Source organism: Anas platyrhynchos, chromosome 33 (genome assembly GCF_047663525.1).
Source record: "Anas platyrhynchos isolate ZD024472 breed Pekin duck chromosome 33, IASCAAS_PekinDuck_T2T, whole genome shotgun sequence".
NCBI lineage: Eukaryota > Metazoa > Chordata > Aves > Anseriformes > Anatidae > Anas > Anas platyrhynchos.
Genome location: NC_092618.1, coordinates 7,831,219 through 7,857,750, shown reverse-complemented (window position 1 = coordinate 7,857,750; position 26,532 = coordinate 7,831,219). Strand labels below are relative to the sequence as shown.

At 62.0% G+C, this 26,532-nt stretch overlaps 2 long non-coding RNA genes across 2 annotated transcripts; both read right to left on the bottom strand.

Annotated features, from left to right (window-relative positions):
- Positions 1–3,348: 3,348 nt before the first annotated feature.
- LOC140000379 (uncharacterized) lies at positions 3,349–14,749 on the bottom strand. The gene is made up of 2 exons (XR_011805524.1): positions 14,093–14,749; positions 3,349–9,769 (listed from the first exon to the last, which is right to left on the bottom strand). It is a non-coding gene; the product is annotated as an uncharacterized lncRNA (long non-coding RNA).
- Positions 14,750–23,897: 9,148 nt separating this feature from the next.
- LOC140000373 (uncharacterized) lies at positions 23,898–25,564 on the bottom strand. The gene is made up of 3 exons (XR_011805517.1): positions 25,057–25,564; positions 24,656–24,978; positions 23,898–23,963 (listed from the first exon to the last, which is right to left on the bottom strand). It is a non-coding gene; the product is annotated as an uncharacterized lncRNA (long non-coding RNA).
- Positions 25,565–26,532: the final 968 nt, after the last annotated feature.

Genomic DNA, 26,532 nt, shown 5'->3' with positions numbered 1-26,532 from the left:
GCCTACACTGCCTTCTTTGTCTGATGTCCTTCCTCTGAGACCTGGTCTGGCTCTGCTGGGGCAGTGCCCATTTGCAGAGGAAAAGAGTCCCATTCCAGCAGCACAGCCAGGGAGCACCAGCGCTTGGGGCATGCCAAGCTGCTCTCTTGCCTCTGCCGCCCTCTCCTGCTGGTGGGGCCAGGCCCGGCTGCTCCTGGAGCTTGGTGCCAGTGCTGTTGTGGGGCTGTGCTGGGACTGCTGGCAGGTTAATGTTTCTTGCAGAGGGAATTAGCATCTGCCAGCAGAGTCCAGGGTATTGGCCGGAGCAGCATGAGCCCATAAAACAGGTGGAGCCCGCAGAGCATGAGCCTGTGCAAGGTGAATTTAGCAGAGCTCAAGTGCTCAAGCTGCTGCCAACAGGCAGAGGAGAGCTCTGCAGCCCCACGACACGCAGTAGCCCCAGCAAAGGAGGCTGGTGACTGATTCCTTGCAGCCTTGGGCAATGACAGTGACCCCATGAGCTGGGTCTGCCTCCCAGCCTGCCCAGCATGGCCCTGCAGAGTGTCCCCGTGCCCTGGGCACCACAGCCCCCTTGCTCTGCAGAGCAGCACCGCCAGCTCGGGCTGGGGCAGGGGCTGGGAGGGCGCTTCCCAGAGTGTCTTCTAGGCCAGCTTCAGGCACACAACATCTGCATGTCAGAGTGATCTTTGCTGTGTGCAAGGAGCTGAGAGACCAACAACAGTCATGGGGCTGGAACATTGCCTGCAAGGTCCCACCTGCCCTAGCACCTCCCAGAACTGGCACGGAACTGGTTCACATGCATCAGAGGGTCTGGGAGCCCAGCAGCAGTGCCATGGGCTTGAAGGATCACAATCAGATCACTTCTACCTGGGCAGGTCCTAGGCCAAAAAGGGGGTGTTTTGTAGGTATGATATTATGAGGCGGTGGTGCCTCAGAAATTCTAAGTCCAGCAGGAAGTGAATGGCTGTTAAATGGCCTTTGAGGTGGCTTCTTGGAGAAATAGCTGGCAGCTCATCCCTTGACTCCCGGCTGGGATCTATGCCATTAGGCTCATATCTGCAAAAGTACCTGAAAGGCAAGCAGAAGGCACTTGCTGTGCCTGTAGTTTGTGAGATCCGCTCTTTCCGAGTACCTGGTAGGCCCCATAAAGGAAGAGGTCTTGGATAGGGCTTGTCATGTCAGAGGTGTCAGCTTTTGCCTGAAGTCATCCTTCAGGACTGCTTTCAGTTTTCAACACAGAGGGGGCCACTGCCTCCAAGATGCCTGGGGTAAACTGAACCATGCACGAGGGCCTGGAAAAAGTTACCCTGGCTGCATAGGAGCCATTCTATATCCAAAAGCTGGAGGCAGGAAACAAATTTTTAGCGTGGTACGGAGCTGCAGGGCACATTGTGCAGGGTGTTCCTGCAGCCTTTATGTTCTTTTCCATCCTGGCTTCGGTGCTGCGTCTGTCTTAAGAAAGGAGTAGCCAACAGAGGTAAGACAGACACTGTGAGATCATGAAAGCCATCAGAAAACTACCCCTAAGAAGATGACTGATATGGGGAGGTCAGAAGAAGCCTGGCCAGGAGAAATGTGAGATTTGGGAGAGAGAAGAGGCCAGCAGGAATCAATGATTTCTGGGAGGCTAGAAGGTTCAGGCAATGTTGATTCTGCTGTAGCACTGACTTAAAAGAGTCATGTAAAGACCTTGCCCTATTTTAACCAGCAACATTAATCCTTAAACCTAAATGCTACTGTACACACTGTCAGGAATCCACTACTCTAATGCCTGACCTCAACGCATCCCTTGAAGCCAAAATTCATCACATAGCCCCTTCCCCTTGTTTTTACTCTCTTAATCACTCTGATCCCTGACCTTAACACTAGCATTAAAATGCTCTTTTTAACCCTAGGAAACTGCCTGAGAGACCTAAACAAAACCCTAAACCACAAAGCTTGTCCATACCCTAAACACAGACCTGATACCCACATAAGAATACCAAAACATTCCCATTCAAACTTTGCTTAATCTTTAACCCAGTAAGGTGGGCCCTAGTCCCTAGTCATATACATGAACACCTAACACCCAAAACCCCTGTTCCTGTGCATTAACCTCCTCACCTTCAGCCCCTCTACTAAGCCTTAACTTTAGGCCCGTCATCCCTTGGGACAGGGCAGGAACCATGAGGTTGCTCTGCAGTCATGGCACTCAAAGCTGAATGTGAGGGGCCATGGATCTCATCAGATTGTGGGCCACAAGGAGGAGACAGGGGAGAATGCTCTGATGAGCTCAGCTCTGCCTCAGGAAGTCCTGCACCAGCAGGAGCAATGTGACTGTGGCAGTGACGGTAAGGTCACTTCTGTCCCTGCAGAAGATAGGGCAGCAGCAGGAACATGTCACAGAAAGGGACTGAGAGGTCACTTCTGTCTGTAGGTGGCAGGTCACCCTTGACTTAGAGCTGGGATCGGTACTTTTCGGCTGACATCTGCCAGTGGCCCTGGTAGGCCAGCAAAAGGCACCTGGCTGGCATGCTGACTGTGGGATCCCCTCTGCCTACATACCCAGGAGGACCCATGCAGAAAGAAGGCCCACATATGGGTTGTCCTGTCCCTTCTGCTTGAGTCCATGACTGGACAGCAGCAGGCCCATGGCTTGGAAGATGCTGGTGCGGTGACTTCTGTCTGGTTGGCTGACAGGCCGCAAGGAGCCTGATGGATTGGGATGCCTACTTTAGGAGGGGGTTCCACCCTGATGGAGCTTTCTTTTGTAGTAGAAAAGAGTAGGAGAGAAAAAACTGCCACAAAGTGCACTTTGGAATGTTGGTGCTGGCCACGAGGAGGAAGAACTGTCCCTCAGAGTGTTGTGCTGCGTTGCCAGAGGTCACCCAAAGAGCGTCTGTGATCAGAGCATGGCTTTGTGTGAGAAGGAGCAGCTGGGGAGGGTTGATGAGACACTGGTGAAATGATGGAAATGCTGGGATGAGAGCAAGGTGGTGAACAGAGACGGGTGTCTACAGTCCTCAAAGAAATAGGTGAAAGTCATCAAAGTCAACAAAGTGCTCTGCCGGGCACTGCCCAGCCCAGCCCGGCCCCTGCCCACCTCTCCCCACCACCCTGCCCTCTCTCCAGCCCAGCCCAGCCCAGCAGCCCAGGCTGGGCTGGCCCCAGGGCAATGCCCTCCACAGGCTGCTGCAGGGCTCTGGGCACGGCCACCCCAGCCCCAGCCCCTCACAAGGCACCGCAGCTGCTGGGACAAAGTGTGGTGGTTTTACTCAGGTGGGCAGCCGAGCTCCACCACAACCGCTCTCTCACTCCCCCTCTCCTCAAAGAGGAAGGGGGAGAAAATACAACACAGAGAACTCGAGGTTTGAGATGAGAAAGGTTTAATTAAATGGAAAGGGAATGGGGAGGAAAAAAAAAAAAAAAACGAAACAAAAGAAACAATCAGTCCGCGCGGGAGCACGGAGAGAGGGAAAAAAAAATTATTCTCTACTTCCCATCAACGAGCGGTGTTCAGCCACGTCCTGGGAAGCAGGGCCTGAGGGTCCGAGCCACGGCTGCGCTCGCGTCAGGCAGCACCCTGGGGTGTCACCAAGTGACGTCACAATGGGTGCCCACCCAGCCCAGGCGCGTGTCACAGTGGCACCCATTGTGACGTCACTTGGTGACACCCCAGGGCTCCGCCTTATAAGAGCGCAGCCGTGGCTCGGACCCTCAGTGTCGGTGCACGGCAGTGACGGACAGGGCAGGAGCACAGGGCCTTCGAGGAGTCCCCGAGCATAGCCCACGTCCCACAATGCCGCAACCGCCCGCCCGGAGGAGCCGCCGGTTTATCCTTGTGAGCTCTCCCACTCCAGAGGCTGCTTCTGAAGGGGAGTCGCAGCTGCTGGATCGCAGTGAGTCTTAGGGATGCGGTGGGGAGGGTTGGGGACACAGAGACCCCTGCCTGACTCCAGGACTCCTTCCCTGGGTAAAGCGGCGCTTGGGCTGACGGGGCCGAGCTTCCTCCGCAGCACCACAGAATGCCAGGACGCTTTGGGCTGGGGGGGACCTCGGCGATCACGATGCTTCCCCCCAGCCCAGGCTGCCCAAAGCCCACCCAGCCTGGCCGTGGGCAGTGCCAGGGAGGGGGCACCGCAGCCTGCGCCAAGGCCTCACTGCCCTGGGCGTGAAGGAGAGAAATCCCTGCCTGTCCGAAAGAAACCTGCCCTCTTTGAGGTTAAGGCCGTCACCCCTTGTCCTGTCGCTGCAGTCCATGATGAAGATCCCCCCCCAGCTTTCCTGGAGGCCCCTTTGGGCACGGGGAGGCCGCAGCGAGGTCCCCCCGCAGCCTTCTCCAGGCTCCACAAGCCCAGCTCCCTCAGCCTCTCTTCCCAGCGGAGCTGCTGCAGCCTCTGGGCATCCCCGCGGCCTCCCCACGGCCTTCTGGGGCTGGGGCCCTTCCTCTCCTCACCCCTGCATTCAGCCCCTCTCTGCAGCACTCTTTGCTTTCCTCCTTTCCAGGTAATATATGGAAACTGTGCAGAGACAAGGCCGTGGAATTCATCAGGGCGTATGTCAGAGGCACAGAAAAGGTAATGGCAGCCGCTTGCATCACAGCTGTGCTCCTGGCGCTGCCCTCCAGGGGTCCCACACAGCCCCAGACCCCTCAAGGCTTTGGTCCTGCTGGCCGTGGGTGTCCCCCTAATGCTCTGTTGGTGTCTTTGTGGCTGCCAGGACGACGAGGAGCAGAAGATGCTGTTCCTCAGCAAAATCTGCGATCTGTGCAGATGTGTCACAGAGAGGGGTGTGCCAATGAACTTGCATGACTTCTGCTGCCAAACTAACCTGGTGGAGAACATCATGGTGAGAGGATGCGCAGCGGGTTGGGGAAGGGGCAAGGCCCCCCGGCACCAGCCCCCTGGGAGGCGAGGGCTGGGGCAGCGCTGGCTCTGCTGCTGCTGGGTGCCGGCGGCTCCAAGGTCTCATCCTGCTTGTGCTCTGCAGGCGCTGCTGGAAAAGGAGCCCATGGACAGCTTGCGCACAGCATTCCGGCAGAAGGCCATGGAGACTGTCGCCCTCCTCAGGTGCGTGCCCAGCCCCTGGTGGCAATGTCCTGGTGGCCCTGAAGCTGGCAGGGAGGCTGCCCGTCCCTCCCAGGGATGCCTGGCCAAGGGAGGTCCGTGTCCTCCTTCATAAGCCTCGAGGCACTGCGTCCAACAGGCTCCTCTCTCTCTTTTCTTCAGCAAGACCGTGCCAATAGTACTGCATGGCAAAAAGGAGAGACTCCTGCGTGTGTGCTGTAAGAGCATCTTCTTTCTGCCTCCCGAGTCAGATGTGCCAGAGACAGAAAGAGCGCTCTTCACTGAGGTATGTGCTGGGTGAGGTACCGGCACCCCCAGTCCTGCTGAGCTGCTGCCTTGCTTCCCCGTGCTGACACAACCAGAGACCAGTGCAGGGCCGGGGCCCAGATTTGCTTTCCCAGCCTCGCCCCTTTCCCGACCTGATCTTGTGCTGCAGGAGGTCTGCACACAGTGGCTTTTTAGCCCCAAAGACACCCCTGAACTTCAGAGGGGCTCAGAGCCAGCTCCTGGGGGTGAGGAGGGCCACAGAAATAATTCGATGCTCTTCTGTCCTCCCTGCAGACTATGAAAGCCATGGACACCATGCTGGCGGCCTTCGTACGCAACTGTCCCAACACCAGTGTCAGCATAGAGTTGGAGAATATCTTGGAGGTTTGGCATTTGCAAAGAACTTCCAAAGAATCCTCTCAGGTCTCATTTGCAGACCACTGTCAACCCAGCAACTTCTCTCCTCGCAGGCGCTGCTGGACTTTGCCCTCTCCAAAGACCCAGCTGTGTGTGAGAGAGCTGTGAGGATGATTGAGAGGCTGAGTGCTTTCATCGTCTTGTATTTTGAGGCCGAGGTAAGGCACAACGAACCCTTCACCCTTTCCTGCATCCCAGAGCATCCTGCCACTCAGGGGTGCCTGTGAGGCAAGCCTCGATGCACGTGAGTGCCTCAGAACCGTGAATCGAGGGTCTTCGTCCCTCCTTCGCCCCTGCTCTTCCCTTCCCAGGCCGTGCTCTCTCAGGGACCGGCTCTGCCTCCACTAAGCCCTTTGTCTCTCCTCCCTTCCTCACCCAGATCACAGATGACTATGAAAACTATAGCGATGATGATTCCAGAGAGCTCTACATCCCCATCCTGGGACAGCTGCTGGGCATCCTCTTCATTTTCACGGGTGACAAAATTTCCATCAGATTCACAGCTTTAGAAACTCTTTCTCACATATACAACATCATCAGAAAAGGAAGAGGTAAGAAGGTGTGGTGGGCAGCGTCCGTCTGCACACAAACATCTACTGATATGTCTACTTGTTTTCCCCGAGTTTAGTGGGGACTGTTAGTGTTAGGTTAGAGGTTGGACTCGATGATCTTGAGGTCTCTTCCAACCTAGACATTCTGTGATTCTGTGAGTATTGTGAAGGATTGTTTTTGTGCTTGGTGGAGGCTGCCCACGGAATTCTGCCAGGTTCCCTGGCCTCCTCTGCTCCTCACAGCAGCTTCCCGCAGCATTCTGGCTATCGTTTTCCGCAGAAGCTAGACGCTCACCTGCCGTCCAGGAGCAGTTCTCTGCTGCTGTCCTTCCCAACCCTCCCCAGATCACCTACCACGCTGTTTTGTGGTGTCCCCCAGTCTAAGCCATCAATCGATGAGCACTTCCCAAACGGCATCTTCCCCGAGGAGTGAACAGCAGAGCCAGCCGTGCATCACCAGGGATGGTGACGCCCTCCAGAATGCTCCCTGACTGTTTGCTCCCTGCCGTCTTAAAGGCAGGTGTCAGGGGGCTTCCTGCACATCCTGACCCCGAGCAGAAGGGGGTCTGTGACACGCTGCTACCCCCACGGCACCCAACGCCATTGCTTCTCCTCCTTCTGCATCATCCCTGAGGTCCCTCTTGCTCCCAGCACTCCTCACCTTGTGCTTTACATCCCTGCCCACCACTCTCCTCGCCGTGGGTCCGAGCCTCCCTCCTCAGCCATTCCTAGTGAAAGTGCTTTTCACCATTTGGCAAGCTTGTTGGCAAAGATGCTCTTCCCTACTGACTCTTCGCTGTTTCCCCCTGTTTAGAATGCATATTGAGAGCGGACATGGTAAATTATGCAGTGAGACACAAGAAATTGGAGTATGCAAAACTTCCATTTTCTATAACATCAACTCCGTGTGAAATTGCCAAGGTAATGAGCTCTGGCCTTGCTGGGGATCTTGTCCGCAGCATCAGCAGGCATCTCGTGTGAGCAAAGGGGTCCAGAACCGGTGGGGCTGGCACGGCCTCACTCGCCCTGCTGAGAGGGTTCCTCTTGTCCCCAGGCTGGGGCTATGCGAAGGCTGCTCCCCTGTGTCCCGGCAGCAGCTCCAGCCCTCCTGGCCACCAGCAAGCCCTGGTTACCTGCAGGGCCAGCACTCTGGCCCCATATGCCCCATCCTCACCCCTTCCCCCGAGGGCCCTCTCTCCAGAGCCGCTCTTGCTGCTCAGCTAAGCAGCACCCTTGGGACACTCAGTGAGGCATGTCTTCGCTCCTCCTTCTTCCCACAGCGGTTTCGAGGACATCTCTTCCCTGCTGAGAGGCTGGACATCATCCTCACAGCCCTGGAAGCTTTACCAGACTCCAGCATCCATGACAAGCAGGGGGCCTGCAGCGTGCTGGACGCAGCCTTGGAGGACCCTGACTACTGGCTGACAGATGTAAGTGGCCTGTGGCCATGGCCCTGCCCTTGAGCTCTTCCAGGCATGGTTCCTCTCTCCTTCCCTGCCTCCCTCCCTGCCTCCCTCGCACATCGGGGTCTCTTGGGCTCCAGAAGCCACCTGAAGCCAGCAGAGAGCAATGGAAGGGGCCAAAGTTTGAGTGGCAGCTGTGGCAATGGCTGCGGTCTGCTGGCAACACCATTCCCACTTTGTCCCCCAAGGTGCCAACAATCATGGAGCGCATCAGGAGAAACCTGGGCAGCATCCACACGGCATCGGCGCGGCAGTGCCTGGACTCCCTGCTTCTCCAGCTGACCAACATGATGCCCAGGGAAGAAGTTGAGAACCTGCTGCAGTTCTCTCCGCCACGTGACAGGTCCTGGCCTTAACATCCTTGAGGGCTTGTTCCGCGTCGGGAGATGCACCTGGAGACTCTCTGCTTGCCACACCAATGGCAAAGAGCAGGACATCCCCAAGGAGCACAGCCCTCCTTCCCACCAATGTGTTCCAGCCCTACTGGGCCAGCCAGGGCTGCAGCAGCCCAGCTGTCCAAGGCAGCCCAGAGTCCCCCTGCCCCCAGGGAACACCAGCTCAGCCCCCTCCTGCCTGCCCAGGCTGGGCCCTCAGTGCTCCCCAAGTCACAGGGGCTGCAGGACAGCCTGGGTCCTCTGGGGCTGGCCCAGTTTGTGGCCCTGCGGCTGAGGCAGCCTCACTGACAGAGTATTCTGGGCTTGCAGCACTGACCTGGCCATGTGGGAGGTGATCCTGGCCATGCCGCAGACCTTGAAGAGGGTTTTAAACATCATGATGGAAGACTTGCCGCTGTGCCTGTGGTGCACCGCAGTCACCGAAGACACGTGCATCCGTCGCTTGGCTGTGAGTTCCCAGATGAAACCTTGCTCCCAGCAGGGCTACGTGTGCCCCTTCAGGCACACAGGCACAGCCCTGTGCCCATCTACCCCCAAACTGCCAGCTCCCGCAGGACGTACGGACACATGGTCCCTGGGGCCGGCAAGCCCCCGTAGCTCCCCGCGCCTGGTGCCTCTTTGGTGCCAGCTGGCGCTGCCCCATCCCTGCCCAAAGGTGGGAGAAGAAGAGGCTGCAGGGAGCCCTGCAGGCCCTGCCAGGCTCTCACTGCTCTTTCTTGCAGATGCTGGGCCACAATCACATTTTTTTGGAGGACTTTGGTAACCCAGTGCACCTCCAGAGCTACCTGAGGCACCCAAGACCAGAGATGCGCTTGATGGTTCTGAAAGGGCTCTGCACCGTGTCAGAGAGCCCTGAGAAGGTGAGCGGGCCATCGTCAAGCAAAGCCATGTTGGCAGCCTGGGGCTTTGCTCTTCTGCCCTCCCGTCCCTCCCCGCTGCCAGGAAGCAAGGCAGGAGGCTGGTGCTCAGGAACCAGAGCCCTTTGCCCAGGGTGGTCTCTCACTGCCTCACGGAAGGGAAATGGTGTCTTTCCTACAGGCAAGGAAAATTCAGGTCGTGCTGCCAGACATCCTGGAGGCTCTGCAGGACACCAACACAGACGTGGTGCTGAAGGCCCTGCCTGTGCTGAGAAACGTGATGGCTCATGTGGAGAGGAGGGAGGCCAGTGGCCCGGCTCTGCAGCTGGCTGAGAAGCTCCTGCCACTCTTTGACCACGTAAGTGTGCTGCGGGAGCCCGAGCCCTCAGCTGGGCCCCCTGTAACGAGGGCTGCCCTTCAGCCCGGCCCTGTGGGCAGCACTCAGGCAGGGCCTTCCCAGTCTCCTCGTCAGCCCAGGCGCTGGGGAGCTCTGCTTGGGCATGGCTGGTGCGGCTGGTGGCGAAAGTGGGGTGGCTGGCGGGCAGCCTGCGATGGCAACCGATTGCGTTGCCCTTCACGGGCACCAGGCCTTGCAGCTGCCCCTGAGCAGCTCCTCTGGGAAGGATCCAGCGCTGAAGCATCTCACAGTGCTGGGAGCTCCCTTCACATCGGCCACGCTAATGCTGAAATTCCTCCTGTCCTCCTCCCTGCCAGGCGTCCAGCCAGGTGCAGGAGCACTCCATCTGCCTCTTCCAAGCCGTGGTGAAAGCTGTGCTGTGGCAAAGGAAGAAGGAAATGAAGAGGACGGTGCACAGGAGCCTTCTCCCACTCTACTTTCACATGAGAGACCAGAGTGAGAGCGTAGCAAAGGTACAGATCTCAGAGCTGAGCAGTTATGTGGGCAAGGGTGTGCTGATGCCACAGGGTTGCTCTGGGGGATCTCTGGCCGGCAGCATGAGCTGCCTCCGATGGTGGCAGTCCCGTGGCCTTGCCTTGGCCACTGAACCCAGTGCACGCTGCCCCTCACCACAGCCTCCCATAACGCGCTGGGAAAGGCTCGCAGCCCTGCCAAGAGGAGGGGACAGAGGGTCTCCTTCCCAAGGCTGTGCTGCTACCTCCCAACCTCTGCTGCTCCGCAGGCCTCTGGGAAAGCTCTCGCCGTGGCTGCAGAGTTTCTGCGACGCAAGGAGCTGAAGCGCTTGGCCCAGACAGAACAGACATGGAGGATCGGGGAGTGCTTGGTAAGGACCCAACTTGGTTTGCTCCAGCTGGGCAAACGCGCCCGGCCAGAGCCCGCTGCCTGCAGCCGCATCCTCGCTCCCTTCCTGCCAGCACAGAGCCCCAGGGGGCTCTTCTGGAGGCCCCTCTGACCTCCCTGCCCCCAGAATGCTGGAGGAGACCCTGGAGAGGGTGTGCAAGCCCCGTGACCCTGTGTTCTCTCTCTCTCCAGCTGCAGCAGGACAGAGGCAGAGTAGAAGAATACCTGCAGCAGAGCCAGCCCTACCTGCAGGCCACTCAGACCCTTGTGCGACTTGAGGCCGTCAGATTCATTGGTGAGCCCAGCCCCTGGGTCCCTCTTGGGGCAGCCTTTGGCAGCCCCAGGCACTGCCCTGTTGCCCCCAGAGCCCCCCGACTGGGCCCTTGCTCCAGGGTGCAGGAGGGGGCACAGCCTGGCTGGCCAGGCCAGGGGCTGTGCTGCTGGGAGCGTGCTGGGGAGCGGGGCTCTGATGGGATCTCTGTGTCTAGGTCTTGCTGCGCGCTACTGCAAGGACCAGAGCGAGGAGAAGCTGAATGAAATCCTCAGCGGTGAGTGAGGGCAGTGGGGGGTGTGCTAGGGCTGGGGGGACAGCGGCAGAGGCCCCCGTGCCTTGCCCTGCTCCAGGGAAATGCTTCGGGGCGGAGGAGCAATGCAGCCATAGGAACGAGGGAGAGGAGACGGGGTAGCCTGTGGTGTCAGGGAATGGCCTCCCAGCCTGGAGCTGGGCAGTGCCGCTGAAAGGGTTGAGTGTCCCTGAGGAAGAGTCAGGGGAAAGGGCAGTAAGGCTGACAGAAGGTGGGAGCCTGTTGTAGAGCACGCAACCAGGACGAAGAGGGAGATGAGACAGCCTACAAGCAGCTAGGAGCAGGGTCACGATTGCTAGCCCTTGCTCTCATGGGGAAGCACAATAGCGAGAGGAAAGAGTCCAGGAGATTCCTGGAGTGTGTGAATCCTCCCAAGGGATGGAGGCAGGTGGTGAGGGAACCAGCTTGTGAAGGTGCCCCACTTGACCTGTGGTGCGCAGGTGGGGAAGGACTGGTGGCTGCATTTGGGACATTGCTGAGCAGCAGCTTTCAACGGATTCCTTTGTCCCTCCTGCTCCTCCTGGCCTGGGGAAGAGTCGAGTGGGGCTGGCATGCTCTGCAGGGGATGCCTGGGGATCTCTGCAAGGAGTGGGTTTTCATCTCTGCTCTTCTTTCTTTTGCAGTCCTCCAGCCTTCAGAGAAAGACCCGGAACCCATGGTCCGTTCCCTGGCAGTTGAAACCACCGTGAATCTGACGTCAAGGCATAAGGCAATGTCAGGACGGAGATTTCCACTGCCGTGTTGCCGCTAGCCCCGCAGCAGTCCTCAAAAGAGCAATATATATATTTAATAGAACTAGGTTGTTGTCTCGTTATTCCAGCAGCTCCTTCACAGTGACTCGGTGCCATGACGCTGAGCTAACTTGGAGGCCACCAAGGACCCTGAGAAGTTCCCTCTGTTCCCCTGAGAAGGCAACTTCCTTGTGAGGGGAACAGAGGGCCCTATTTGTTAGCCTGACCCTACCCGTAGGGAAGTCTGCTGCCTCCCTGGGGCTAGGGTCATGGACGTTGCCAGAAAGCTTCCCAACCTGGTTTTCCCCTCTGATTACTATCGTCTTTTGATAGTCCAGGCCGGCAGTGATACTACTGAAGATAGAAGCCTGAAGACTATCGAGCGGGACTTTAGGGGACTGGGACGGGTAGTGGATGGAGTGGGAGTTCAGGTGGTGTTTTTGTCCACCCCTACAGTGGCAGGGAGGGGTACAGAGAGGACTCACGACTCACTGGGATCCAGCAACTGCAACTCCTTCTTGCTGTCCTCTGTCAAACCTCTGTTCTCTACCACTAAGCTGTCCTCTGCTGGTCTCCTGTCCTCTGCCAGGCTGCTGTCCTCTACCGGGCTGCTGCCCTTTGACAGCAAGCTGTCCTCTGCTGGGCTTCTGTCCTCTGCCGGCAAAATGTCCTCTACCGGGGTGCTGTCCTCTGCCAGCAAGCTGTCCTCTGCTGGCCAGTTGCTGCCCTCAGAAGACCAGGTCTCCTGCCAGGCCAGCCTGGGCTGCCTGGGGGGCATGCCTCCCTCCTCATCAGATTCAGAAGGAGCCTCTGGAGTGGGAGAGTTCTCAAATAGAAAACGGAGGCTCCTTCGGGCAGGCGTGGGCTATGCTCGGGGACTCCTCGAAGGCCCAGTGCTCCTGCCCTGTCCGTCACTGCCGTGCACCGACGCTGAGGGTCCGAGCCACAGCTGCAGTCATATAAGGCGGACCCCTGGGGTGTCACCAAGGGAGGTCACCAAGGGTCCCATGTGACACGTGCCTGGGCTGGATGGGCCCCACCGGGCGCTGTAAGTTCGTGGGCGACACCAAGCTGGGCAAGGGGATCTGGACAGGCTGGATCAACGGGCCGCATCCAGCTGCGTGGCATTCAAGGCCAAATGCTGGGTTCCACACTTGGAATCATACAATATCCTGAGTTGGAAGGGGGCAGACCTGAAGGGATGAAAGACACGGTCTCCCGATGCCTCTTGAGCAGAAGGCCTTTATTGCCATTTTTCTCTGCTACATATACTTTCCCCGTAACCACATGCGCTGTCCACGCGCCCGAATCAGTCGTACAATTCATTAGAGACCCTCAGCCACGCGCCTCAAGCCAGCCAGCAATTGACCACTGCGCAAAGCTCATCTTTAATGCTGTAGCCAAGTTAATTTATCTCCACCTTGTTCAAGTTTTTGTTACTAATGCCTAGTAAAAAAAGGGGCTTTAGGGCTTTGGGGCGACTACTTAAAGGATCAGGGGCACAGGTTGTGTTTGCCTCTGTCCTTCCGATAGGGGGGATCGATGCTGACAAGCAGACTCATCACATTAACACGTAGCTTCGGGACTGGTGCAACTGGTAGAACTTTGGGCTTGCTGATCATGGGAGGGTCTATGTGACACTGGCCTGCTACCACCAGATGAGATGCGCCTCCCTGTAGTGGTTTTACCTGGCAAGGTTTTGGTAGCACGGGGCCATAGGAGTGGCTTTTGTGAGAAGGATCTGGAAGCTGCCCCATGTTTGCTAAGGGCCCCTCTGCTGACCAGAGCTGAGCCAATAAGTCACAGAATCACAGAATTTCTAGGTTGGAAGAGACCTCAAGATCATCGAGTCCAACCTCTGACCTAACGCCAACAGTCCCCACTAAACCATATCCCTAAGCTCTACATCTAAACGTCTTTTAAAGACTTCCAGGGATGGTGACTCCACCACTTCCCTGGGCAGCCTGTTCCAGTGTCTAACAACCCTTTCGGTAAAGAAGTTCTTCCTAAGATCCAACCTAAAACTCCCCTGGCGCAACTTTAGCCCATTCCTCCTCATCCTGTCATCAGGCACGTGGGAGAACAGGCCAACCCCCACCTCACTACAGCCTCCTTTAAGGTATCTGTAGAGAGCGATAAGGTCGCCCCTGAGCCTCCTCTTCTCCAGGCTGAACAAGCCCAGCTCCCTCAGCCGCTCCTCATAGGACTTGCTCTCCAGGCCCCTCACCAGCTTCGTCGCCCTTCTCTGGACCCGCTCAAGCACCTCCATGTCCTTCTTGTAGCGAGGGACCCAAAACTGAACACAGTACTCGAGGTGCGGCCTCACCAGAGCCGAGTACAGCCCCCCGTAGCCACCCATAGCCCCCCGTAGCCCCCAATAGCCCCCCATAGCACCCTAGAGCCCCCTATAGCCCCCCTAGCCCCATATAGCCCCCTGTAGCCCCCCGCAGCCCCCTATAGCTCCCCGCCGCCCCCCCCCACCCCCCCCAATTCTCCCTCCACCCCCCCTTATCCCGCTCCTCACGTTCCGGTCCACGATGTCCCGGCCCTGGCTGGCCAAGCTGCTGCCGTAGGCGGCGGCCAGGCTGGACACGGGCTCGGCCAGGAAGGCGGCGGCGGGGGGGGGCAGGCGGGATGCGGAGGACGCCGGGGGGGCCGCCGGGGGGGCCCCGTAGGCCCGGGCCGGGCCGTGGGGGGGGGGGGGCGGCCCCGCCGCTGGTGTCGTCGAAGAGCGGCCGCGGCTCCGCCATCCGCGGAGGGGCCGGGCCCGGGCCGCGGCGCTTGGGGGCTGCGGGGAGAGGAGAGGAGAGGAGAGGGGGGGTCAGGGGGGGTCGGGGGGGGTCGGGGGAGGGGGGGGGCGCCGGGGAGTCCGCACCGAGCCCCGCCGCCGCTCCCGGGGGCTCCATGGCGCTTCCGCTTCCGGTCACGTGAGGAGCGCGGGAGGAAGCTGTTGGCGGAGCGGCGGGGCGGGGCCGGAAGTGGCGGTTGCCATGGGGACGGGCGCGCGGGGCCGTGACGTCAGCAAGGGTGTGATGTCAGCAAGGCCACCGTGCCACCAAGGTGATGACGTCACCAAGGCCACCACGTCACCAAAGCCATGATGGCAACCAAAGCCATGACGTCACCAAGGCCACCATGTCCCCAGGGCCACCACGTCCCCATAGCCCCCATGGCCCCATAGCCCCCACGGCCCCATATCCACCATGTCCCCAGCGCCATCTTATCCCCAAGGCCACCACGTCCCCAAGGCCACACGGTGGCCGTGGTGGCCCTAGGGCTGTCCCTGAGGTGTCGTGGCCATTTCCTGGCCACGGCGGCCATCTTGTCCCCAAGGCCACCACGTCCCCAGGGCTACCACTTCCCCAAGACCACCATGTCCCCAGATCCACCACATCCCTGTTGCCACCACATCTCCGTGGCCACCACATCCCCAAGGCCACACGGTGGCCGTGGTGGCCCTAGGGCTGTCCCTGAGGTGTCGTGGCCATTTCCTGGCTACGGCGGCCATCTTGTCCCCAAGGCCACCATGTCCCCATGGCCACCACATCCCCATGGCCACCATGTCTCCGTGGCCACCATGTCCCCAGGATGACCATGTCCCCATATCCACCATGTCCCCATGGCCACCACGTCCCCAAGGCCACACGGTGGCCCAGGGGGGGCTGCTGCTGCTGGGCACCCTGGGGCTCTGGGTGCTGGAGGGGGGGGCGCGGACCCTCGGGACCCCCCCCGGGACCCTCAACGCCTCCGGGACCCCGCGGTGGGACCTGGCCTCCGCCTTCTTCTTCTCCACCACCCTGCTCACCACTGTGGGTAAGGAGCCCCCCCGCCCCCAAATCGGGACCCCCCCTCCGAATTGGGACCCTCCTAAAGAACCCCATGGGCACCAGGACCCCCCCAAGGGCATTGAGACCCCCGGGACCCCCATGAACCCCAGGACCCCCATGAGCACCAATTCCCCCAGGACGCCTCTGAGCACCAGGCCCCCCCGGGACCCCCCAAGAACACCGGGACCCCCATGAACACCAGGACCCCCGTGGGCACCAGGACCCTCCATGGCCCCCCATAGGCACCGAGCCCCCTGAGAACCTCAGGACCCCCATGGGTTTTGGGACCCCCTTTAGCACTGGGACCCCCAGGCCCCCCCCCAGCCCCACCAGGACCCCCCCAGCCCACAGAGCCCCCCAGTTCGCCCAGGACCCCCATCACCACCAAGCCCCCAACCTCCCCCCACCACCCCCAGGGGTCCCCCCTCCCCTTTCACTTACCGGGGGGGGTCCCCCCCCTAAATTTCCCCCCCCCCCCCAGGCTACGGCCCCGTGGCCCCCCTGTCCCCGGGGGGCAAAGCCTTCTGCTTGGCCTACGCGGCGCTGGGCGTCCCCTTCACGGTGTTGACGTTGGCGGTGGTGGCCCGGTGGCTTTCGGTGCCGGTCACCCGGTGGCCCCGGCGCTACCTGAGGACGCGGTGGGGTTGGAGCCCCCGGGGGGCCGCCGGGCTCCATTTGGGGCTGCTGGCGGGGGCGGTGGCGGGGGGCTTCGTGCTGCTGCCTGCCGCCGCCCTGTGGGCCCTGGGGGGCTCCGGGAGCTTCTTGGACGCCGTCTTCTTCTGCGGCATGGCCGTCACCACCGTGGGGCTGGGGGACGCGGCGGGGGCACCGGAGGGGCAGCCCCCGCGCCACCTCTACCGGGTGGCCTTGGCCGGTGAGCGGGGGCGGGGGGTTGGGGGGGGGCGTTGGGGTGGGGGGCGTTGGGGTTTGGGGATCTGGGGTTGGGGTTATGTGGGGGTTGGGGCTATGTGGTTGGGGTCTTCTTGGTGGGGGGGGTCTTCATTGGGGTGGGGTCTTTATGGTGGTGGGGTCTTCATGGTTGGGGTCTTCATGGTTGGTGTCTCCATGGTTGGGGTTTAGGTGGTTGGGGTCCTCATGGTTGGGGTCTTCATGGTGGTTGGATCTTCGTGGTTGGGGGTCTTCATGGTTGGGTTCTCCATGGTGGTTGGGGTCTTCATGGTTGGGGTCTTTATGGTTGGGGTCTTCATGGTTGGGGTCTTCATGGTTGGGGTCTCCATGGTTGGGTTTAGATGGTTGGGGTCTTCATGGTTGGGGTCTTTATGGTTGGGGTCTTCATGGTTGGGGTCTTCGTGGTTGGGGTCTTCGTGGTTGGGGGACTTCATGGTTGGGGTCTCTATGGTGGTTGGGTTCTCCATGGTTGGGGTCTCCGTGGTTGGGGTTTAGATGGTTGGGGTCTTCATGGTTGGGGTCTTTATGGTTGGGGTCTTCATGGTTGGGGTCTTCATGGTTGGGGTCTCCATGGTTGGGGTTTAGATGGTTGGGGTCTTCATGGTTGGGATCTTCGTGGTTGGGGTCTTCGTGGTTGGGGTCTCCATTGGGGTGGTGTCTTTATGGTGGTTGGGTCTCCATGGTTGGGGTCTCCATGGTGGTTGGGTCTCCACTGGGGCGCGGTCTCCATTGGGGTGGGGTCTTCATGGTTGGGGTCTTCGTGGTTGGGGTCTTCGTGGTTGGGGGACTTCATGGTTGGGGTCTCTATGGTGGTTGGGTTCTCCATGGTTGGGGTCTCCGTGGTTGGGGTCTCCATTGGGGTGGGGTCTTTCTGGTGGTGTCTTTATGGTGGTTGGGGTCTTCATGGTTGGGGTCTCCATGGTGGTTGGGTCTCCATTGGGGTGGGGTCTTCATGGTGGCGGGGTCTTCATGGATGGGGTCACCATGGCGGATTGGGTCTTCATTGGGGGGGGGTCTCCATGGGGATCTCTCCATGGGGTGGGGGTCTCCACGGGGGGGTGGGGGTCTCTGACCGCTGTGTCCCCCCCCCCCAGCCTACCTGCTGCTGGGGGTGACGGCGGCGCTGCTGCTGCTGGCGGCCTTCCAGCAGCTGCTGGAGCTGCACGGGGTCAGCGCCGCGCTGCGCCCCCCCCCGGACCCCCCCGAGGAGGACGGGGGGCTGCTGGACGAGGGGGGGCAATAAACGGGGGGCTCGAAGCGCGACGGGCTCGCTGTGGTCACTGGGGGGGGTTGGGGGTCCCAGATGCATGGGGGGGGGGTCCCAGACACATGGGGGGGGTCCCAGACACATGGGGGGGGTCCCAGGTCCAATAGGGGGGTTCCCGGTCCCATTGGGGGGTCACAGACCCATGGGGGGGGGGGGGTCACAGCACCATTGGGGTGGGGATCCTGATCCCATTGGGGGGGGTCCCGAAACCCATGGAGGGGTCCCAGACACATGGGGGGCTCCCAGTCCCATTGGGGGGGGCAGACACATTGAGGGGGGGAGCAGATACATGGGGGGGGTCCCAGTCCCACTGGGGGGGGTCCCAAACCCATAGAGGGGTCCCAGTCCCAAGTAGAGGGGTCCAGACTCATGAGGGGGGGGTCCCATTTGGGGTCCCAGTCCCTGTGACACCACAGCCCCCCCCCCACCCGACCCTATTAGGATGAAAGAACTCCCCCCCCCCCAGCTCATTTTATAGAAAACCTTTATTCTGTAAAAATTGGGGGGGAAGTGAGGGGGGGCTCACATGGACGGGGGGGGAGGGAGCGGGGGGCCGGGCACCCCCATGGGCACCCCCAGGAGCCCCCCCCCCACCTCACCCCACAGCGGGCGGGGGGGGGATGCCGGACGGTGACCCCCAGTGTCTCTCCATCCCCCCCCCCCCAGCTCCGATATATACAGACAATAAATACAGGGCCCCCCCCCCGGGATGGGGAGGGGGGGGCTCAGGCCGGGGGGCGCGCGGGGATGCAGCGGGGGGGTCCCTGCGCCGGGACAGAGCCGGGGGGGCAGAGGCAGCGGAAGGAGCCGGGGGTGTTGAGGCAGCGCCCCCCCCGGCACAGGGCGGCCTCCGAGCACTCGTCGAGGTCTGCGGGGAAAAGGGGGGGGGTCAGGGGGGGTCGGGGAGGGGGATTAAGGGGGGTTGGGGGGGATTTGGGGTGGGATTGGGGTGGGATTGGGGGGTTTTGGGGGGATTGGGGGAGATTGGGGGGGGAATGGGGTGGGATTTGGGGTGGGATTGGGGGGGGGGTTGGGGGGGATTGGGGTGGGATTGGGATTGGGGGGGATTGGGGTGGGATTGAGGGGGATTGGGATGGGATTGGGATGGGATTGGGGTGGGATTGGGGTGGGGTGGAATTGGGATTGTGTGGGTTTTGGGGTGGGATTGAGGGGGATGGGGATGGGATTGGGGTGGGATTTTGGTGGGGATTGGGATTGTGGGGGATTGGGATGGGATTGGGGTGGGATTGGGATTGGGGGGGATTTGAGGGGGGATTGGGGTGGGATTGGGGTTTGATTGGGATTGGGTAGGATTTGGGGTGGGATTGGGGTTGGGATTGGATTTGGGGTTAGACTGGGGTGGGGAGGGGTTGCGGATGGGATTGGGGTGAGATTTGGGATGGGATTGGGGTGGGATTAGGATGGGTTTGTGTTGGGATGGGAAGGGATTTGGGGTGGGACTGAGATTGGTTGGGATTTGGGGCGGGATTGGGATTTAGTTGGGATTTGGGGTGGGATTGGGATTGGATTTGGGGTCGGACTGGGGTGGGAAGGGGTTGCAGATGGGATTTGGGGGGGTGGGGATGGGATTGGGGTGGGATTGGGATTGGGGGTATGGAATGGGCATGGGATCGGGATTTGGGGTAGGATTGGGGTAGGATTGGGGTAGGATTTGGGGTTGGATTAGGGTGGGATTGGGGGTTGGATTAAAGTGGGATTGGGGATGGGATGGGGTGGGATTTGGTCTGGGACTGGGGTTTGGGATGGGATGGGATTGGGATGGGAACAGGCTGGGATTATGCCGGGATCAGGCCGGAATCAGGCCGGAATCAGGCCGGGATTAGGCCAGGATTAGGCTGGGATCAGGCCGGGATCAGGCCGGGATTAGGCCTGGATTATGCCAGATTAGGCCGGGACTAGGCCGGGATTATGAAGGAATTAGGACGGGATCAGGCCGGGATTATTCCGGGATCAGGCCGGGATTAGGCCGGATTAGGCCGGGATTATGCCAGGACTAGGCCGGATTAGGCCGGGATTAGGCCGGATTAGGCCGGATTAGGCTGGGATTAGGCCGGATTAGGCCGTATTATGCCGGGATTATGCCGGGACTAGGCCGGATTAGGCCGGATTAGGCCGGGACTAGGCCGGATTAGGCCGTATTATGCCGGGATTATGCCGGGACTAGGCCGGATTAGGCCGGATTAGGCCGGGATTATGCCGGAATCAGGCCGGGATTATGCCGGGACTAGGCCGGGACTAGGCCGGATTAGGCCGGATTAGGCCGGATTAGGCCGGGATTAGGCCGTGTCTCACCCACGCAGGCCACGCGTGCCGCGTCCAGCCGGTAGCCGGGGTCGCAGGCGCAGGTGAAGCCCTGGGGCACCCGCACGCAGTGCCCATGCTCGCAGCCGCTCAGCACCCCGCACAGCTCCGGCGGCAGCGCCTCGTCCCGGGGGTCTGCGGGGGGGGGTCCCCGTCAGCCCCCTCCCCATAAAAAAAACAAAATCCCCCCCCAAAACCCCTCAATCCCGCCCCCCCCCAAACTCACCATCCTCGCTGGCTCGCCCCGGCCGCTCGGCCACACCATGGGGCTGGAAGAGCCACGGGGGGGGGTCCTGGGGGGCGCTGGGGGGGCTGCGGGGCCGGGAGGAGCGGGGGGGGCCCCGGCGGGACCCCTCGAAATCCTCCAAGTCCTCGTAGCGGGGGGGGGCGGCGTAAAGGGCGTCCCCGCGGGGGTCGTAGCCCCCCCCCAGCCCATAGGGGTCGTAGTCGGCGCGCAGCCCCGGGGGGGGCAGGCGGGGGCCCGGACCCCCAAAGGGGAGGGGGCCGTAGGGCAGCCCGTAGTGGGGGGGGTATTCGGGGCCGTATTCGTAGGGGGGGCCCAGCCCCGGGCCGGGGGGGCGCAGGACGTTGCAGAGGAACTCGAAGTCATCTGGGGGGGGGGGGGGGGGGAGAAAAAAAAATGGGGGGGGGGGCAGGTTGTGGGGTGGGGTCCTAAAAATTGGGGATGCTAAGGGGGGGGGTGTAAAGAGGTGGGGGGGGCACTGTTATATGGGGGGTACCCAAGGGGTCTCCATTAGGGGGGGGGCGTTGTGGGGTGGTGGGAGGGGTTCCCATTATTGGGGGGGGCAAAGGGGTCCCTGTTATGGGGGGGGTCCAAGGGGTCCCAATCATGGGGGGGGTGTCTAAGGGGGACCCACTCTGGGGGGTGCCCATGGGGTCCCCATTATGGGGGTCTGGGGGGGGTCCCTATTGCTGGGGTAGGAGGGGGGCAGGGTGGGGGTCCCCCTGTGTGGGGTCTTGGGGACATGGGGACATGGGGACATGGGTATAGGGGATGGGGGGGTCGTGGGCATGGGAGGGGGCATGGGGACGTGGGCATGGGGGGGGGGACAGGGACATGGGGGGACATGGGGACACAGGGATGTGAGGCTATAGGGCCTTAGGGACATGGGGACATGGGGACGAGGGGACAAGGGGCCGTAGGGGACACGGGTGCATGGCAACATGAGGCTATGGGGCCACGTGGCTGTGGGGTCATAGGGACGTGGGGACATGGGGACACGGGGACATGGGGACACAGTGAGGTGGGGACATGGGGAGGTGATGTGGGATGTGGGGAGACAATGGGGGACACTGGGATGAAGGGATGTGGGACATGGGGACATGGGGACACGGGGATATGGTGACGTGGGACAGGGGGATGTGGGACAAGGGGAGGCGACGTGGGACATGGGGACACAGGGACACGGGGATTTGGGGACATGGGGGATACAGCGCCATGGGGGTATGGGGACACAGGACGTGGGGACACGGTGACGTGGGACATCAGGATGTGGGACATGGGGACACGGGGGGGGCATCAGGGGACAGTGCCGGGACACGGGGATGGGGGGCCACGGGGACATAGGGCAGGGATATGGGGACACGTGGGGACAGGGCGACACGGGGGGGGTGACGGTGACACGGGGGGGGTGACAGGGGGTGGCCTCACCCATGGCGCGGGTGTCGTTGGTGACGCAGCGGCGCTGGGAGCCGTCCAGCACCAGGGGGGGGGCGCAGGAGCAGAAGTAGGAGCCCACCGTGTTGACGCAGCGGCCCCCGATGCACGGCTCCGCGTCCTCGTCCTGGCACTCGTCGTTATCTGGGGGGGGGGCGGTGGTGGTCGGCAAGGGGGTGGGGGGCACGGGGGGGGGGGCTGGAAGGGGGCTCGGGGGGCTGGAAGGGTGCTCGGGGGGCTGAGGGCAGGGTGCTTGGGGTGCGAGTAGGGTGCTCGGGGTGCAGACAGGGTGCAGGCAGGGTGCTGAGGGTGCAGGGAGGGTGCACTCAGGGCACAAGTTGGGTGCTCAGGGTGCAGGTATTGTGCAGGGAGGGTGCACTCAGAGCACAATTAGGGTGCTCAGGGTGCAGGTAGGGCACGCTCAGGGTGCTCAGGGTGCTGGCTGGGTGCTGGAAGGGTGTGGGCAGGGTGCTCAGGGTGTGAGCTGGGTGCAGGCAGGGTGCTCAGGGTGCAGTCAGGGTGCAAGTAGGGTGCTCAGGGTGCAGGTAGAGCGCACTCAGGGCACAAGTTGGGTGCTCAGGGTGCAAAGAGGGTGCTCAGGGTGCAGCCAGGGTGCACTCAGAGCACAATTAGGGTGCTCAGGGTGCAGGCAGGGTGCTGGCAGGGCACAAGTTGGGTGCTCAGGGTGCAAGTAGGGTGCACTCAGGGCATAAGTTGGGTGCTCAGGGTGCTGGCTGGGTGCTGGCAGGGTGCTCAGGGTGCAGGCAGGGTGCAAGTAGGGTGCTCAGGGTGCTGGCAGGGTGCTGGAAGGGTGTGGGCAGGGTGCTCTCAGGGTGTGAGCTGGGTGCAGGCAGGGTGCTCAGGGTGCTGGCAGGGTGCAAGTAGGGTGCTCAGGGTGCAGGTAGAGCGCACTCAGGGCATAAGTTGGGTGCTCAGGGTGCAGACAGGGCACGCTCAGGGTGCTCAGGATGCAAGTTGGGTGCTCAGGGTGCTGGCTGGGTGCAGGCAGGGTGCTCAGGGTGCAGGTAGGGTGCTGGCAGGGCACAAGTTGGGTGCTCAGGGTGCAAAGAGGGTGCTCAGGGTGCAGCCAGGGTGCTCTTAGGGTGCTTTCTGGGTACAGGTTGTGTGCTCAGGGTGCAGGTAGGGAGCTCAGCGTGCTGGCTGGGTGCTCAGGGTGCTCTCAGGGTGCAAGTAGGGTGCAGGCAGGGTGCAAGTAGGGCGCACTCAGGGCACAATTAGGGTGCTCAGGGTGCAGGTAGGGCGCACTCAGGGTGCAGTCAGGGCACAAGTCGGGTGCTCAGGGTGCAAAGAGGGTGCTCAGGGTGCACTCAGGGCACAATTAGGGTGCTCGGGGTGCTCAGGGTGCAGGCAGGGTGCACCCAGGGCACAATTAGGGTGCTGAGGTCAGGGTGCTGGGGGTGCTGGGGGTGCTGGGGGTGCTGGCAGGGTGCTCAGGGTGCTGAGGGCAGGGTGCTCAAGGTGCGAGTAGGGTGCTCGGGGTGCACAGGGTGCTCTTAGGGTGCAGTCAGGGTGCAAGTAGGGTGCTCTCAGGGTGCAGGCAGGGTGCTCAGGGTGCTCAGGATGCAAGTAGGGTGCTCAGGGTGCAGGCAGGGTGCACCCAGGGCACAAGTAGGGTGCTGGGGGTGCTGGGGTCAGGGTGCTGGGGGTGCTGGGGGGGTGCTGGGGGGGTGCTGGGGGTGCTGGGTGCTCACCCACGCACTGCAGGTGCTCCTGCTCGTAGTAGTAGCCGCTGGGGCAGTAGCAGCTGAAGCCGGGGGCGGTGTTGATGCAGACCCCCCCCCGGCACAGCTGCGGCGCGAACACCCGGCACTCGTCCACATCTGGGGGGTAAGGGGGTAAGGGGGGGGGCGACGTCAGGGGGAGGGTCCTCGGAATTGGGGGGGGCACCCCCGAAACGGGGGAGCCCCTATATAGGAGGGGAACCCCAAAATAGGGGGGGTATTGCCCCAAAATAGGCGGGATGCACCCAAAAGGGGAGGGGCGTAACCCCACAAAATAGGGGGGGCATCCCCAAATTGAGGGGGCACCCTGAAAAATGGGGACATCCCCAAAATGGGAGGGGTGAGTCCCCCAAATGGGGGCCATTCCCAAATTAGGGGGGGTGAGTCCCCAAAATGGGGGGCATCCCATAAATGGGGGAGCCCCAAAACAGGGGTGGCATCCCCAAAATGGGGGGGCATCCCCAACATTGGGGAACCGCTAAATACAGGGGGGAGCCCCTGAGTAGGGGGGGGAGTCCCTAAACGGAGGGAGCCCCCAAATGGGGGGGGCCCCATTGCTGTGCCCCCCCCGCGGCCGCACTGACCTGCTGCTGAGCCCTGGGGCCCCGTGGTCTGGCCGGTCCCGTGGGGGCAGAGGGCTCGGTGCTCGGCTTGGGGGGGGGGACAGAGGTGTCACCCCCCCTGCACCTTGGCACCATCCTGACCCCATCCCCAGCCCATCCCTGTCCCCATCCACACCCCGATCCCAATCCCATCCCATCCCAGTCCTAATCCCTGGCAATACCCACCCCAATCCCAATCCCTTTACAATCCCATCCCCATCCCCATCCCAAATCCCATCACCACCCCAAACCCATCCCAATCCCTTCCCACCCCAATCCCAGTCCCATCCTCATCCCATCCCCATCCCATCCCCATTCCATCCCAGTCCCAATCCCAATCTATCTCAATCCCATCACCAACCCCATCCCAATTCCATCTCCACCCCCCCAATCCTATCCCAATCCCATCCCAATCCTAATCCTATCTCCATCCCAATCCCATCCCATCCCAGTCCCAATTGCAACTCCAATCCCATCGCCATCCCATCCCATCCCAAATCGCATCCCATCCCACTCCACTCCAATCCCAATCCCATCCCATCCCATCCCATCCCCATCCCCATCCCCATCCCCATCCCCATCCCCATCCCCATCCCCATCCCCATCCCCATCCCCATCCCTATCCCCGTCCCCATCCCCAATCCCAATCCCCATCCCCAATCCCACTCCCACCCCAATCCCTTCCCACCCCACGCCATCCCCAATCCCCTCCCCCCCCCATAGCGTCCCCATGTCCCCACCGGTTCCAGGCGTGGGGCACGGCCTCGGGGGGGGGCAGCGGACCCCCCAGGCGCCCCCCACGCTGCAGCAGCACTGCTGCCGGCTGACGTTGGGCGCCAGCACCCCGCAGGCGGGGCTGAAGCACGCCGCCAAGCCCGGGGGGGCTTCCACGGCTCCGGGGGGGGCCGGAGGAGTGGGGTCGCTGGGGGGGGTCCCCCGCACGTCCCCGTCACCGGATCGAACTCGTGCCCCCCGTCGGGGCAGAGGCAGAGGAAGGAGCCGTCCACGTTCTCGCAGCGCGCCGCCCCGCACACCCCCGGCAGCGTCGCGCACTCGTCCACGTCTGGGGGGGAAACACGAAGGGGGGGGGCTCAGTGTCACTCTGGGTGTCCCCCCCCTGCTGTCCCCGCTGTCCCCGTACCCTGGCAGTGGTGGCCGTGCCGGGCGGCCTCGTAGCCCTGGTGGCAGGCGCACTGGAAGGAGCCGGGGAGGTTGTGGCAGGCGGCGTGGGGGCCGCAGCGGGACCCCCCCTCGGCGCACTCGTCCTCGTCTGCAAGCGGGGAGGTGACGTTTTTTTGGGGGGAGGGGGCGGTGGGGACATTGGGGGGGGGAGCGTGGAGCCGTCCCCCAAAAGCTCAGCCCCATGGGGGGGTCCCCACTGTCCCCCGATGGTCCCTGCTCTCCGTCTCCATCCTGACCCCATGGAGAAGCCCCCCTGCACCTCGACCCCATTGGCTTGTCCCCAGTGGCCCCATTGGCTTGTCCCCAATGTCCCCCATCGTTTTGTCCCCATTATCTCCCGTGGTGTTGTCCCTGATGTCCCCTGCTGCCCATCCCCATCCTGACCCCATAGAGAAGTCCCCCTGCACCTCGACCCCATTGGCTTGTCCCCAGCATCCCCGTTGTTTTTTCCATGTCCCCCATAGCTTTGTCCCTATTGTGCCCCATTGGCTTGTCCCTGATGTCCCCCATGCCATGGCCCCTCAGGGTCCCCTCAGCCTCTCCGTACCCCCATCCCCATCCCCGTGCCCCAGTCCCTGTCCCCATGGCCCCATCCCCGTCCCCATGGCCCCATCCCCGTCCCCATGGCCCTGTCCCCATCCCCATGGCCCCATCCCCATCCCCATGGCCCCATCCCCGTTCCCATGGCCCCATCCCCATCCCCATGGCCCCATCCCCATCCCCATGGCCCCATCCCCATCCCCATGGCCTCATCCCCGTCCCCATGGCCCCATCCCCATCCCCATGGCCCCGTCCCCATCCCCATGGCTTCATCCCCGTCCCCATGGCCCCATCCCCATCCCCATGGCCCTGTCCCCGTCCCTATGGCCCCGTACCCTCACACCCCCCGCCGTCCCGGGGCCGGTAGCCGGGCTGGCAGGGGGGCACGCAGCGGTAGGATCCGGGCAGGTTCTCGCAGCGCTCGGCCCCACACAACTCGGCCCCATGCTCCTGGCACTCGTCCACATCTGCGGGGACACCGGGGGGACCCCAAGCATGGGGGGGGGACAAGGTGGGGTGGGGGATGATGGGGACCACGGCCCCGGGCAGGATGAGCCCCGTGCGCATCACAGCCCTGTGTGCGGGTTCCCATCCCTGTCCCAGTCCCCATCCTCGTCCCGTTCTGGTCCCTGGACCTGTCTCCATTCCCATCCCATCCCCAACCCCATCCCAATCTCACCCTAATCCCATCCCAATCCCACCCCCTATTTTCATCCATTATTGGTCTCCATCTCCATCCCCATCCCAATCCTGTTCCAATCCCACCCCCATCCCCATTCCAAACCCATTCCATCCCCATCCCAGTCCCAGTCCCAGTCCCAGTCCCAGTCCCAGTCTCAGTCCCAGTCTCAGTCCCAGTCGCAGTCGCAGTCCCAGTCCCAGTCCCAGTCCCAGT